We start from the raw sequence: 16,281 nt of genomic DNA on the forward strand, positions 1-16,281 counted from the left end.
GTACAACCCTGCTGGCAACTTGTATTTACCTTTTTCGAGCACAGGATGTTGATCCTTCCTTATGCCCATATCCTGCAGATCAAGTCGAGCCTTCTCAGTGTCCTTAGTTTTACCTGCTATCTCGAGCAAAGTCCCTAGCAAAGCCTCACATATATTCTTCTCAATATGCATCACATCAAGATTATGGCGTATAAGCAATGAAGACCAGTACGGAAGATTAAAAAAAATACTCTTCTTCCTCCAGTTGTGCCATCTATTATCTTCCTCACGCTGCTTCCTCTTCTTGCAAGTAGTCCTTCCAAAAGTTACTTGCTCAAAACTCTCATACTGCTGCAAGACTTGTTCACCACTCAGCGGCACTGGAGCCTCCCTGTATTCAACTTTGTTATTGAAGCTGACCTTGTTCCTTCGCCACCTGTGCTCTGATGGCAAAAAATGGCGATGTCCCATGTAGCAATGCTTCGATCCAAATTTTAACCACAAGTAATCAGTATCCTTATGGCAATAAGGGCAAGCAAACTTCCCTTTTGTGCTCTATCCAGATAGCATCGCGTAGGCGGGAAAATCGTTTACTGTCCAGAGTAGAACTGCACACAGTGTAAAATTCTTCTTCACCTTTGCATCCCATGTTTCTACTCCTTTCTCCCATAGCTCTTTGAACTCATCAATCAGAGGCTGCAAATACACATCAATGTTATTTCCTAGAGATTTAGGCCTAGGAATCAACATTGACATCATCCAATGCGATTGTTTCAAGCACAACCAAGGGGGCAGGTTATAAGGAATTAGGATAACCGGCCATGTTGTATAAGTCACGCTCAACATCCCAAATGGATTGAAGCCATCTGATGCAAGTCTCAGCCTTACATTATGTGGGTCAAAAGCAAAGTGTGGATACGTGTCATCTACGTGCTTCCAAGCCAAAGAATCGGCTGGGTGCCGCACTTTACCATCTTTAACCAATTCTTCTGCGTGCCAACGCATATATGCCGATGTCGTGTCGTTCATATATAATCTTTGCAGCCGGGGAATAAGTGGAAAATACCTAAGAATTTTACGAAGAACCTTCTTCTTTTTAACTCCACCATATTCCACATCATCAGTCCCCTCAGAGTTTGTATGTTCCCACCTACTCTCCTCACATATTGGACATTTGTCCAACTTCTCTATCTCCCCACAAAATAACACACAGTCATCGAAACAGGCATGAACCTTTTCGTAACTGAGGCCAAGGTCTCAAACTACCTTTCGAATTTTATCCATAGTATTTGGGATACAATGTCCTTTGGGAAGCACAAGGCAGATCAAGTGAAGTATTTGCTCCATTGCACTATTGCTTATACCACACATGCACTTAATCTGACATAGCCTAACAATGAAGGATACTTGGCTAGCCTCCTTGCATCCAGGGTACAATTTCTTCCGGCCTTCTTCCATTAACTTGAAAATTTTCTTTGCCGCAACATTTGGCTCATCTTCATTTATTTCTCCATGGCAAGTACCACTAATCAGTGAGCTCAGCAAATTCCTGACAGAACCTTCATCACCACCTTCACTGATATTGCAAGCATCGTCATCCATAGGTGCAGCAGCACGAATAGCAGTTTTGCTTTTTATGAAATCATTATCCAACCCTCTATGAAACACGTGTTCTTCAACTTCTTCTTTGGACATGTATGCCATGCCTCGACACATGCAACATGGACATGCTGCAGTCTCTCCTTCATATGTTCTTTCAAAGGTATGTTTAATGAATTTCTCAAACCCAACATGCCAAGCAGGATGTGTGTTAGGCAAAAGCATCCAACTATAATCTTCTTGTGACATATTGCAAAATCCAGGGAAGCAAGTAACCTTTGCAAATAAAAGTGTGCTATGGTAAGTATTAATCAAAACAATAAAATACATGAATATACATAAATAAGTATGAAAGATTATGTGCATTTCATGATGGATATATACCTTAAACTGAGGGATCCAGATATGAGATCGATCCTTCAAGCAGGAGCACTGGAGATTCGTCGGCACGTCGATCAATTTCCTCGCCGGCCCTAGGTGCCCTAGCGTTGCCTTCGGGGATAGGGGTCTTGATTCTTCAAACAGGGAGCACTGGAGATTCGTCGGCTCGTCGGGGATCGTAGAATACTAGGGGTCTTGCCGCCGCACGTGTTGCGTAGTCTCATCACGGTTTTGTGTGGGCCTCAGAGTTTTCTGTGGGCCAATTCTTTTTGGTCGTTGCTATAGCCTAGCCTAGTTGCAAAGATTCCTTATTTTGTTGCTATATCTAATCCATGCTGCAACGACCCTTAGGTTTGTCGCCATATCTCTTAGCCGCGCTGCAACGGCCATTAAATCATTGCAATACAATAACCACATTGCAACGCCTCTGGTTTGCGTCGCAATATCCAAGCTTCCATTCCCAACAACCTGGTATGCATCGCGACATCTATGCTTCCATTTGCAATGACTCAATTTTGTGTTGCCATAACAAGGATCTATTGCAACGGTAGAGAATAGTAATAGCAATGCTTCATTTTGGTTGTGACAACATCAAGAATAGCAACCAATCCAAGATACGTTGCATTAGCCTCACCCTACATGCAACACATTGTTTTCCGTTGGGAATACCCCACGTTGTTGCAACTATCCAAAACGTGCGTTGTGATATCGCCTACTTATCGCAACCAACAAAATTTTAATCGCGACATTAAGATTTTGGTTGCAGAAAGTCACCCTAACGCAACCAAAGTCGCCTGTCATTGCGCTAAACGTACTTATCGCAACAAAATTTTGGGTGTCGCAATAAAAACTGGTCGCATTAGCCAGTTTTTCTGGTAGTGATACTATCGTAACTTTACAATCCTCTAATCCAAAATCCTTAATCCTAATCCTAACCCACCTGGTGGAGAAGGGTAAGATGCAAGAAAAGGATGAGCTTTGTACTGAAAGAATCAGAAAATGCTGCAATCAGCATGAAGACAATAATTATGAGAATATCTCATCCTTTATAGTAGTCTATAGCTGTGTAGAAGTAGGAAGGAATCAGAAAATGCAGCAAGCAGCACCAAACCGGAATGTTTTTCTCTGAGTGTTTTCTTGGACTATCTTTGAGGCCTTTTTGGATATCATTATTTGATTAAAACTATTAATTTTGCATATGCAATCTTTTTTCTAATATATATTATTTGGTTATTAGTTGCTTCGCAAATGTAGAATTACAATGTTTACTTGCTACAAGGGAGTTATCTTTACAGAAAAAGCTACAGCTAGGAATGAATGTATCTGCATTTTGCTTTCATGCTATACCTTTGCATGACATATTATTTATAAGTGCTAACATATTATATTTAAGGCTGGGAGTTCTACTTCACATGCATTATGCACATGCTCGTTCAAAACTTTTGTACCGGTGAAAATACCAAACCTTTCTTTCCTGAAGATCTTCTGGAAAATATATCCAAATCTGGAGGTGATTTTACATCTGCTGGTCTTGGTGTTCATCATGATGCATTGGAGTTTTTAATGTAACTAATCTTCACAGTCTATCATATTGTTTTAATTATTTTCCATGTATTTCTGTAACATAAACTTTGTACATGTCGGAAACTAATAGACAAATGAGCTCAGAGGCGAAGCATGGAAATATCAATTACAGGTTTAATTATCAAAACTCAATTAGGTTTCCTTTTATTTAACCTCTTCCTTTCCACCTTTGCATGTAATTATTGGTAATCACCATTTTACATTGCAAGTCTACTTATACTTAGTGTGAAATACCCACATTTGTATAGTAGCGAACACCAAATGTTGAGAAAGTGGTGTTCCTAACCTTGACACTGATTTACAAGAAGCGGTACTAAAGTAGTGTAGTACCATTTCTTCTGCAGACTCTATACCCACACTACACCAAGGAGACCTTCACCTAGACACCAACTCTATACAAGACAACTGAATTCTTTATTCACTATAATTTAGTACAACACAAGACTATTACACTCTTTATCTGGTTACTATATCATAACACAACTACACCATGTCACCTCCTACTTGAGATCTCTTATACCATGGTATAGTAAGATGGAAGGGAGCACCTCTATTTGTAAGTGCTTATGGGTGTTGTGGTGTTGCCATGTGGTAACTCCATACTCTTCTTTACAAAATATCTAACTCTAGAAATTTACTCATCCTTATCTAACTATGCAAAATATCTAAATCTAGAGAATCTTATCTTACAATGAAGCATGTATTGTATTCACGGGTATGGGTTTGGGCAAGCAAAACTAGCGGGTTTAGATCTGTTGCCATCCCTAACTACAACCTCTGAAACACAGCCGAAATCAGTGGGCGAATCGCCCCCACTGCTCCTGGCCGTGACTCCCCTCCATGCGCACCCACATCATGCCGCCACCACATCCCTCCCCGGAATCCTACGTCCTGATTATGTGCTCCCGTCGCTGAACCATGGAGCCCTGTTGTCACCTCCGCCGCATCAACCTGCCCTGACCGACGCTGTCACGGAGTGCCCTCACCCTCAACTGGTGCGACTCCACCCTGGGGCTCTCCGCGCTCATGCGGGCCTCCTACACGCTCCACTGCCGTGGTGCCACCTCGTCGCCGATGCCTATGGCTACCACCCCGTCCACATCCTCTCCGTCTGCATCCCCTTCGTTCCCAAGTCCGCCTCGCTGCACCCGATGCTCCCGGCCTGGGTCGACCCAGCGGCGTCCGCAGCCCCGCCGCAGGAGCTCGGCACCCTAGACACCACCATGCGGGTCCACCCGGGCCCCTTCACTAAGTGCGTGGTGAGTGGTGCGATGGTGTGGTGGACGCCGATGCCGTGGTGCTCACGCTCTGCCCGTGGTGTGCGGCCAGCTGGCGGCAGAGGCACGTAGGAGCCCTGTGGCGGAGCGCGCAGACAGCCGCGCTCAAATCATGCCACTATTATTTGTTCATCCTCTGCTCCCTCCCCACGAGCATGCGAAGCAGAGCAAGCAAACAAGATGCAACTTTTCGTTTCAATTTCTGCCAAGAACCGCTTGTGGGGGAAGCAAATCGGTAAGGAATTTATTTAGATTGCGAGATTTAAGCAAGACAGGAGCCTACCAGGTGGGTTCTTTGATGGAGGTCTACTTGTCGTCGTTCCACCGTCGGAGCCGGCTCTCGGGGCATCGTGCTGCCTGCGCCGCCGCCTCAGTCATTGAGGGCATTGTTGGTGCCCCCATCTAGTGCTGCTTGAAGTTTATGGCTGCCGCTAGGAATGGAGGGACGGCCAGAGGGCTGCGCCGCCAGAGGCTGCGCTTTTGGTTGCCGCCCACAGCTCTCCAGCACGGCCTCGACATCGAATCCCAGGTGGTGCGGCTGGTGGTGGTGCTGATGCGGAGGAGGAACAACCTCGTGACGAGAAATTAGTGGAAAACGTGATAGAATGCTAGTTTAGAGTAACATGGATTCTTCCGGTGCTATTTTACGAAATGGAGGTCTTTTAATGGTACTTTGAAGAAATGATGTTCTTTTAGTGCTATAGAACCAATTTTTCCTAGCAATAATAAGAAGCTTAACTTGTTAGGCTGTCCTTGAGGAACAGAGAAAAACGTCCAGTAACCTTAATTTGCTGCGCGAACACTTTGATCAGAATGGTGTTCCTCTCTCACATGCGTCATATGCTATGTGTACGCACACTACATGACTCGCCATCTCATGCCCATGATCTTTGATTATCAGTTTAGACCGAATCCGGCCCGGCCTGGTGAGTCCGGCATGGATTCCATTCAGTCTTCCTTATAATGGTCTCAAGCACGTAGGATCATTGCCCGTGAACAAAATGCCGCAGGAAGAAGCGGACCATATCAACAAGACATCCTCTTCGCGATCCTCTACTTATGCCGCTACAAGGATGCTGTGCGAACCGCCTCAGTTTCAAGGAGGTGGGAGCGCCTCATCACCCAGCTCCCGAACTTGACCTTGTGCATGTCCATGCAAGGGCGCCTGATACCCATCGGCTGGCTGAGCGCGCGAGCGGACCATAGAGTGCCGGTACACCGACGAGTTCATCGTGCTCGCCAATGAGGCGAAGCTGATGGTCCACCTCCAGTACGACAAGGCGCCTGATGATGGTGGCGATGAGGACGCCGGCGACTGGTTCCTCGGGCTGCCCCCGGCGACGACCGAGTTGCATATTGTTAACGCCTTTTACGGATCAAACACACGAACGTGCTAGCTCGCGCGGCGCGAGGAGTGGCTCGATGCATCTCCACTTGCGTGGAGCGGTCAGACCGGTCTAATGGACCGGTCAGACCGGTCGCCGAGGTGAATCGGCGACCGCCGATGAACGCTCACCCGGGAGGGACCCCGTTAGGGCAGGAGAACGTAGGGTTGTCCTAGGATCGGCAGGCCACCTAAAACGCCTTCAAACGTCGCGGAGACGAAGGAAGAACAGAAGATGAGGGTTGGAAAAGCTAGGGTTTGGAGAAAAGATAAAGACGATAAAAAGTAGTAATTGTATTGTGTTTTGATCCATTGGATGTCCTCAACCGGCCGTGACCCTTTATATTTATAAGGTGGGATCGACTTATCCCACAAGGAATTCTTTTGCAGATCTAAATCTATTAAAAACTCTAATTACAGTCAGACTCCTCCTGGACCGGTCAGACCGGTCGATCCCTTGCCGGGCCGGCTACAGCACCAGACTGATAAAACCGGTTGATGTCAATTTTAGCTGTCCAACACATATGTGCTGCCCTACACAGGTAGGCGGGGAGGCCGCCACACATCCACGGCCCGAGCGCTACCACCCTGCAGTCCCTGAAGCCGCAGGGGTTGACGGTGCTGCGCCAGGACTTCCTCCTCGCCGCGTTGCCATCGCTGGAGGACCTCTTCATCGGCGACTGCACGCTCCCCGCCAGCATCGCCATCACATCCGACGCCATGCCTCGCCTCAGGCACCTCGATATCGTCGACGTCAGCGTGATGAGGAGAGATACCAAGGCCGGAATCAGCGTGCTCGCCGACGAGCTGAGGATGCTCCGCATGTCGTGCCACGGGTACAGCTCCACGGAGTCGCCGTCCGATCCCAAGTGGTTCCTGCTAGGCCTAGGCTCGCGCTTCCGCGCCAGCTTCACCTCGTACGCGTCCTTCCGCCTCCGCGCGCAGAGGCTGTGGGTGTTCGACTGGCGGTGCTGCTACACCGACGAGGTGCGCGTCGAGAGTGTGGGGCGCCTGTCGGACGTCACGGACTCACGGTCGAGGTCGCCGACAGGTGGATGACGAGGACGGCTCACAAGCCACAAGGAGACCAGGTTTGTTTTCAAGGAATACCGTGACGACAAGCTTATGTGGGACATCCTTCAGGACCTCATGCGCGGACTCAAGCCACGAAGTTGGGGAGATGTACAGAGGTATGTATGATTGAATAAGTTTTCAACTGCTGAACCAAAATCACAAGTTAAATGCACCACACAAGCACGCGGGCGTGCATATATATAAAGTACTACTACAATATATAACAAATCCAGCAGTCACGAAAATTGACTTCTTGCTCTTGGCAAGAAAAGAAAAGAAATAATAACATGCTAATTCTTGTTACGAGCAAAATAAGTTTATTAAGTGCCTTGATAAAACATTTCTTGCCTTTATTTTCCAGAAAATGCATGGTGCTAAGTGGCTGTGCTTTCAGATCACAAGTCGCCCACAGTAGTTCGTTACTGAATGAGCTCAAGTTCTCTGAGTGCTACCTGCGCAAGTGCTGCAAATTAAGTAGAAGATGCTTTACTTTCCTGGATAATTTCTGTAAATTTGGCCCAAAACTGCAGAGCTTTGATATTCTTTCCTTTTTTCGAATATATACGCTGAAGGCCAAAAGGGCTGCTTATGTTTATAGAAAAGGATGTCCACCATTTCTGCACAAAAGATACACCAGACTATATGACATCAATAGGGTTTTCAGAGAATGTCTTTCAATTGACATCTTATTTCATGTTCTCAAGATTGACCAAGCAATCCCTGCAAAAAGGAAGAGGCACAGCCTCAAGTTAGTTTTAAGCATGCCCGTGAGCTTGCCCCCAAAGCAGCTCTTCCCAAAAACTGGGCATATCGTCTCCAAACACCTCTCTGAGACAGGCCCACACGAATCTAGCCAGAGAGCAGTTGAATCTTGATAGAAAAGGATGTTGCAACATGAACAATTTCTATAGAAAATTGACCGCGAAGAGCAGGAGCGTCCGTCCGGATCATGACCCGTTACTAAGCATATCCAGAGGGAACCTTGACCCAACCTGATGCCAGAGCGTTGCTGCCTCTTCCGATTCTGGCCGAGATTTGCGAAGCTATTCTTCCAAAATTGTGGCAACCTGCGCTATCACGCACAATGATGAAAGAAAACAAGTATTTTAATAAAGAAAAGATATTCATGATATCACACAATATCAATTCAGAAATTCAAAAGGACAACGAAAACTAGACATAGCTGAAAAGCTTTACCTAGATATCCGATTACATGTAGCAATGCATTGAACTCATGCATGGCCATGCAACTCTTGTATTTAGTTTAATATACATGGCATGCAAAAGGAGAAGAACAGTTGATATTCAACACATCGAACTCTTAACAAGAGTAATGATTTTAGTCACAAATTTATGACGAAATGCCTCCGCTCGGTGGGCCTACATATTGATATCAGTGTCATTTCGTTTTCAGCTCCTTTAGAAAGAACTTCACATCCTTAATAGTGATGGCGGCGTCAGTATGATCATCGAACCCCTGTAAATATGTTTTCATAGCCGCACGAAATAATATTATCAGCAGCAAGGCTTTTTATAGCCGCACGAAATATATTATCAGCAGCAAGACTCACTCACATTAGTAACTATCCACTTCGACCATGACCAGAAGTTTAGTGGAGTGTACCCAATGCACTCTATTACCATCAAATTAGAATTGAACGGGCCTGCAGTGACTGGCTCCCCAATGCCTTGAATATCCTCCACAGACCCAAGCAACCGACATCCCTTGCACTGCAGAACACACCATGAAAAAAATAGAAATATTTAATGAGACAAGACATGAGAGTTGCAAATAACTAGATGGAAGGGCGTCCTCAACACTACAACTATGTACACAATTCATCAAGTTTCAGGATCTCATGTCTCCTACACATGCAGATGCATTTCTAGACTTATACTGCTTCCATTCCGAAAAGAATGCAATAAAAAAATAACAGCAGCAAGTCAAAAAATACAGAATCTGCAGTTCATGTTGTTTCAGAGCTAAACTATACTGCAAAATACAGCATGACAACAGCAAGTCATTTTTTTTGAAAAATCAACAGTTCCAGTTTTAGATCCAAACTAAATTATACTGCAAAACACAAGATGACAGCAGCAAGCCTAGAACAGAGCTTGTGGAATAAACTTTGGAGAGTTTTTCCACAAAAGATTAAAACATTTTACATGGAAACTCAACGAGGACGACCTGCAAACCAAGCAGCACGAGTATGTGAGGAATCTAGAACCCCAGTTCAATTTGTGTGCTCTGGCAAGGCGAAGGAAGCCTTGGAATGCTTGTGCAAGAGATAACAGTGCTAATGTTCTGTTTGCTGCATGGCAAGTGCTATACTGCTATTCTATTGCTCAAGTGCAGCTGATGCAAAAGCTGGAGACTGCGTTGAATGAATCCGGCTAGCTAGCATTAGCAATCCAATGGTGCCAGGGATCAATCACCATAGAAACACTCTTATCTGATTGCTAAAGCAATGCAGACCAAAGTATCCAAAATAGCTATACTAGTTCCGAGATTTAGGAAGACTTACTTTCGGAAATCAAAGAGGCAATCTTTAGCTGCGGGCTCTACTGCTGCACCTCCAGTGGATTTGCAGCAACAAGGCGTGCAAGCAGTCCTCCCTCCAGCAAGCAGGCTCAATTATTGTTGTAGCTTTCCTAGAAGATGGCCAGAATCTTACCAACTCCGAGGGCCAATAGATTCAGCTCCCATGCCCGTGCTCCGGCAGTTCCCCCACGGCAGCCATCGGATTACTGGAGTGGAACCAGAAGCATGTTGTTTTGGAGCCTCTACCAGACCCAAGAAAAAAGTAATGAAAGCCATACAAATCATTGGAGAAACGGGCTGTATTAATCAGCAAAGCTTATATAAATACAGTAAACTCTTTACTAAGTCTTCCTCGCTCACCTCAGTTCATGTTGAAGCCATGGCAGCTCTTTTCGGCTGGGCCAGCCCCGAGGAGGATGACACAGTATTGTCAGCCGAGGTCTGAACTCCACCACTTCTCCAGGGTCGTCAGCTTTTCCTTCAATAATTCAATCCTACCAATCTATATCTATATATCCTATATAGATGGAACTCACTAAACATCATTAACTCTGATTTTCCTGCAACCACATTGAGCCATATCATCATTTTTATTTTAGCCGTTTGATCTTAAGTACAAAATTAGATCCTAACCATACGTTCTTCCCCTGCTGCCTAGCGCACTTAGAAAAAGGAACACCAACAATATTTCAATTATCACTTCAGTTATAAAGAACAGGCTTTGAGTTATCACATCAGTTAAGGAACACCAAAAGGTTTTCAGTTATAGATTGCCGGGGTCTCTATAATGCACATTGTCACTGTGAACACCAACAGCTCGTGGTCTTCCTCTTCACCGCCTGCGTCGCGCTCGTGGCCCTGGCACACCTCGCCGCGCCACTCGCGGTGCTCGCAGCAGCCGCCCTCGCGGTCGATGGCTCTGCCCCCGCCTCATCCCCGCTCAACGCTTCAAGACTAGGTGCCCGCCTGCCCCCTTACGTGCTGTACTCTCTCTCCCGTATCTCCACTCAATTTTGCCTTTTGTGTTGCATACTTTCTACTCGCTGGATGATTTACCAAGGCTCGCAAATCAGAAAACCATAACAATGATGTATTGCATGCTCCAGCCCAGGTGGTTCACCAGGCATATTTCTTGATGCCACTGTTAGGAATAAACCACGCCATGGTGTTCGTGGCCGTGGCGTGCGCGTGTGTTGTGTTCGCTGGCGCACGAGTTGGTGCTTGTGTTCGCGTCCAGTGTTGAGTCCAGGACGTTGATGGCCACGTTCTGTTTAGGTTGTTAGCTTGTTAGCTGCGCGTGTGTGCGTGCATAGGTTCAGGCTAGTTAGTTAGCATGTGTTAGTCGACCTGTAGAGTAGCAGGTCCATGCACGAGTTCGTGCTCGCGTGTGTGATGGCGGCATGGCGCGTGTGTGAGCTCGCGTCGTGCGTCCAGATCGGTCGTGCATCATGGCGTACGGCGTGTGCTGTTAGTGCGGCATGCAGTTGAGGGAAGGCCAAGTCTTCGTGCGTGTGGCGATGAAGACGGGATGCAGCATGCACAAGGGGGCGCAGTCAAGCTGGAGATCAAGTCCCGTGGAGAGCAACGGCTCGGCGAGGAACTCGCGTTCGTGCGCATGGAGATCAGCTTAGTGGTTGCGTGCGTGGTGTGCTGTCATGGCTATAAAGCCGGATGTAATCCGTGTGTTCAGGTTGTTCGAGTCCTTTGAGTTTAGTAAACAGCCAAGATACATGCCGTTCGGCGGCCGCGGCGTTCGTCGCCAAACCTGAGTGTCTTCTGCTCATTATCTTTCTCCTTGCGTCCGTGCGTGAGCGTGAGTGATCCTAGGGCTAGTTCCAACAATTGGTATCAGGGCTTTGTGTTCATGGCGGGCGACGACGTGAAGACCCCTCTGGCCTCCCTGAAGAAGCCGTCCGGCGGCAAGGGCGGCGCTGACGCCGAGAGCAGTGACAAGAAGGGAGGCCGTAGCGGTGGCCGTGAAGATGACAACGACGACGATGGGGCGAGCAGCGTCCGTTCCGGTGCGAGCGGGCGTCGTCGGAGCTCTGGCAAAGGGCGGTGCTTCAACTGTGGCGTTCGAAGCCACTTCTCAAGGGAGTGCCCCAAGCCGAGGAAGGAGGAGGCGCTGTACGGCAACGCCGACGATGAGGCGACGCTACTGTAGGGCAGGACATGCGGCGGTGTCGTGGTTTAGGGGGAGATTGTTAGGAATAAACCACGCCATGGTGTTCGTGGCCGTGGCGTGCGCGTGTGTTGTGTTCGCTGGCGCACGAGTTGGTGCTTGTGTTCGCGTCCAGTGTTGAGTCCAGGACGTTGATGGCCACGTTCTGTTTAGGTTGTTAGCTTGTTAGCTGCGCGTGTGTGCGTGCATAGGTTCAGGCTAGTTAGTTAGCATGTGTTAGTCGACCTGTAGAGTAGCAGGTCCATGCACGAGTTCGTGCTCGTGTGTGTGATGGCGGCATGGCGCGTGTGTGAGCTCGCGTCGTGCGTCTAGATCGGTTGTGCATCATGGCGTACGGCGTGTGCTGTTAGTGCGGCATGCAGTTGAGGGAAGGCCAAGTCTTCGTGCGTGTGGCGATGAAGACGGGATGCAGCATGCACAGGGCGGCACAGTCAAGCTGGAGATCGAGTCCCATGGAGAGCAACGGCTCGGCGAGGAACTCGCGTTCGTGCGCATGGAGATCAGCTTAGTGGTTGCGTGCGTGGTGTGCTGTCATGGCTATAAAGCCGGATGTAATCCGTGTGTTCAGGTTGTTCGAGTCCTTTGAGTTTAGTAAACAGCCAAGATACATGCCGTTCGGCGGCCGCGGCGTTCGTCGCCAAACCTGAGTGTCTTCTGCTCATTATCTTTCTCCTTGCGTCCGTGCGTGAGCGTGAGTGATCCTAGGGCTAGTTCCAACAGCCACTACTACTCTGCCTAGCGTCATGCTTTCTCGGTTAATCCAACAGTCAAGGATCTTACCACCATATCTTAATGGACCTCAAGGTATATGTCTATTTTCTCATCTTGATAGTGTTGGCTATTAAATGAAGATTTGCCTCAAGTCTGTGTTGGCATTTCACAATTCAATGGGTTTCTCAAGTGTCTGGTGTCTATTTCATTATTGATTAGCTTTGTATTTAGATGCATGCAGTTTGCTAATCAGATCCTGTTTTCGTCGCTAGAATTTGTGTACCTTGAAATGCAGTACTGGGCAGCATCAATCAGCAGTCTCAGTGTGCTAGCTTTTTTCCTTTTGGCATTACCTGAGGCAATCTCCCAGCAGTGAAATCTCTAAATATGTGAAATATGGATCGTTGTTGGTATTATACCACATGACATACTCCATGTCCTTTTTCCTGAAGACTGATGGAGGTAACATGCAAGTTTTATTTGGAGTTAAAAAATTATATTAAGTCCAACTGGCCCAAGAAATTTTTCAGATGACTGATCTGTGTGTTGATTTTTTATCAGAAAAAGTGCTTTCACAAACCATAAATCACGCTGCCGCATTAGCAGTAGTGTCATGTGGACACTCCATCCTCTCCTTCGCTCCATGTACGGTCTCATCTTGCACGCCATCGCCAGCAGTGCAGAATAAAGCAGAGACCTGTTCGGCACCACAAATCAAAGATGACCTCAAGGCGACGACAGATTGGAGATCGAGGGAGCTCACCGGCGGCCGACCCCGTGTTGTCACTGGATCTGTCATCTCCGGATTAATCATGGAGGGACGCCGAAGGGAGCGCGTTCTCTTCAGTTTGTCATGTATGATTTCACATGCTAATTAGTTACACCTTTAAAGGTGCATATGATGTTCCTCTCATGCTTCACGAGTGCTCCTTTGTATTTTGTTTCATTAATCTTCTATTTAGTTAAAATATCTTCCTCTCATACCTCGAATCCCGTAGCAACACGCGGGGAATCACCTAGTATTCTATGTTGGAATGTACAGGGATTGAATTCTAGAGCTTGTCAAGGTAATTAATTGTTGCAAGGTCGAGGTGGTGTGTTTAGAGGAACCAAAAATAAGTGCCCTTTCTTGAGGAACTATTCTCTCTAATTGGGTAGAGCTGCCAACTGCTGGTGCCAGCGGTGGAGTTTTAATAGCCTGGACCGGCCAATGCAACTCGAGTGAACAACTACTGTGTGTCAGTGCAGTTCCCTCCTGACAACTATCAACCATGGTGGTTAACATGTGTGTATGGGCCACACGGTGATGATAACAAAAAAAAATTCGTGCAAGAGCTTAGGCTTGTCGGATTTGCCTTCCAAGGGCTATGGTCACTAATAGAAAAATGAGCTTTTGTTGCGTACGTTAGTATAAATGGCATGGTATTTAGTATCGAACTTGCGGTACCGGTCGGATGCCCGGTACTAAAGATGGTTTTAGAAGTCGATCGTCTAGTAGTGGGTTGACACTGGGAGATTTTAATGTCATTATGAATGATGAAGAAAAAATAATAATGGGCTTCTAAATAGAATTATGATGGGCCGTTTCCATCGTTTGATCAATGACTTGCAACAAGATTCAAATGCTTAGTTCAATGGATTGGGAACAGCTATTCCTGTCAAAGTTTTTATCCGCCAACCTACCGAGAGATACCCAAGGTAGTAGATTATTCGGTGGGAGATCGTCGGATATGGAGCTTGAAGGTAAAAGCCAGAAAACAAGATATAGATTTAGATAGGTTTGGACTGCTAGAGTAGCGTAATGCCCTATGTCCTGTTTGGGATATATCCCGGGGGCGGTTACTAGTAGTATTACAAGGTAGAGTCCTAGTAGGATTATAGAGAAATCCTAATAGGAGTCTGACTTCTCTCCTTGCAGGTACCGGATGATCTATCTCTGACAAGCCCCCGAGCGTTTCGTAGCTAACTGCGGCCTTTCTAGTACTCCTCAAATCCTCACGGAGTAGTTTTACCTCTTTTGGAGTACTTATTCTGGGGAATCTTCAAAGTGCTTCGAGTTTGCTACGAGGCTATGATGAGCAAAAATCTTGATAATCTTCATATTTGGAATGTGATATGGAGGACGGTGAAAGTCGCACTCTATGTAGAGTAGCCCCTAAGTCTTAGGTTGGAGACACTCAATTAACAATATTATAACTTATTACATTAATGATATTTGACAAGCACTCTACTCGACTTTTTTTGTTCCAGGAGGCTGATTCAAACTAAATCATACTCCTTTAACTAATTTAAATATAGATGACATGCCAAATTGGTCACATTACACGATATTAACATTTTAAATTATTACATGCATAAATATGTAGGATTGATCAAATTATTTCTAGAGTTCGAATTGTTATACTATAATGAGTTTTAATAAAAATGGATGTAGTCTAATTATTATCACAGTTCGAGTTTTGTTCTCGAACTAGACTAGAAATAAATAAGATCCAACTCCAATAGCGTACCAATAGATAGATTATATATTTAGACAAAATTTGCAACTGATTATATATTTTTTATCAATGAAATAAATTAGACTACCAATGGATATATTATATTTTTAAAATATTTTGGAGGCTACTTTAACATTTTTTTAATTTTAAATGAATTAGTTATAATTTTTTAGAGATTAAATTCAATTTGGTATGATAGAACTATCCAAATTTAGTAATTCGACTATCCGGATTATTCAATCGGATATCTGATATTTGAGGGATACTAGCATTTTTACATCTGACTCCTATATCTGAAGAAATATATAAATATCTCAAGATAAAATTTAAATTATAATTTGATTCTTCTTTATTGGAAAATATCCGCACCATTTATATTCCTAACCTATGTGTGTGGTGGTGGCGTGGTGCAACTCCGCTTGGCCGTGCGCTCCTTCCTGAGCTGCTGCAGGCCGACAAGAACATTCAGTACCTGGTGTACCAACCAGGGTTTTAATTTCCGACCGGTTTCTGGTAACCGCCGGGCTCCGGTACCGATATACCGGTCCGGTTTGGCCGGTTACCAGTCGGAACCGGTGGAATTCAAATTTGAATTCAAATGGCGCAGTTCAACCGGTTTACCGGCCGGTTTGACCGGTTTACCGGTCGGTTTGACTGGTAACCGGTCAAATTCAATTTTTTTTCTTTTTTTGTTTAAATTCAAATGCCCGCAAAGTAAACTAAATAAATATTTGTATAACATATTTTAGTCTAAATGAACCCTTCAACCCTCTTTTGTACTACTTTTACATTGTATTTGTATACTTTTGTATGCACATTTTTTTGTTTAACTTCAAATACCCGCAAACTATACTAAGTGAACGAATTTTTCAAAAAATTTGACACCATTAGATTCGTCGCACCTTAAAGTATTTTTAGGAATTTTTTGGGAATTTTTCATTTTTTTGAATTTAAATTTAAATTTTGAATTTGGGCCGGTTTGGTACCGGCCCAAACCGGAACCGGGCCGGACCGGTTTGACCTGTAACCGGTCAAACCGGACCAGTTCCCACCGGTTAGGTGAACCCTGG

At 45.6% G+C, this 16,281-nt stretch overlaps 1 long non-coding RNA gene and 1 pseudogene across 2 annotated transcripts; one reads left to right on the forward strand and one right to left on the reverse strand.

Moving 5' to 3' along the window:
- The first annotated feature begins 4,694 nt into the window (after positions 1-4,694).
- Positions 4,695-7,319, forward strand: LOC120689025 (annotated as a pseudogene).
- Positions 7,320-7,842: 523 nt separating this feature from the next.
- Positions 7,843-10,268, reverse strand: LOC120693447. Of its 2 annotated transcripts, none has more exons than XR_005682989.1 (5): positions 10,181-10,268; positions 9,804-10,062; positions 8,854-9,009; positions 8,476-8,755; positions 7,843-8,345 (listed from the first exon to the last, which is right to left on the reverse strand). It is a non-coding gene; the product is annotated as an uncharacterized LOC120693447 (long non-coding RNA). The 2 variants fall into 2 exon arrangements; XR_005682990.1 differs by having other exon boundaries at positions 7,843-8,350.
- Between the last annotated feature and the right edge of the window lie 6,013 nt (positions 10,269-16,281).

Source organism: Panicum virgatum, chromosome 9N, assembly GCF_016808335.1.
Source record: "Panicum virgatum strain AP13 chromosome 9N, P.virgatum_v5, whole genome shotgun sequence".
Lineage (NCBI taxonomy): Eukaryota > Viridiplantae > Streptophyta > Magnoliopsida > Poales > Poaceae > Panicum > Panicum virgatum.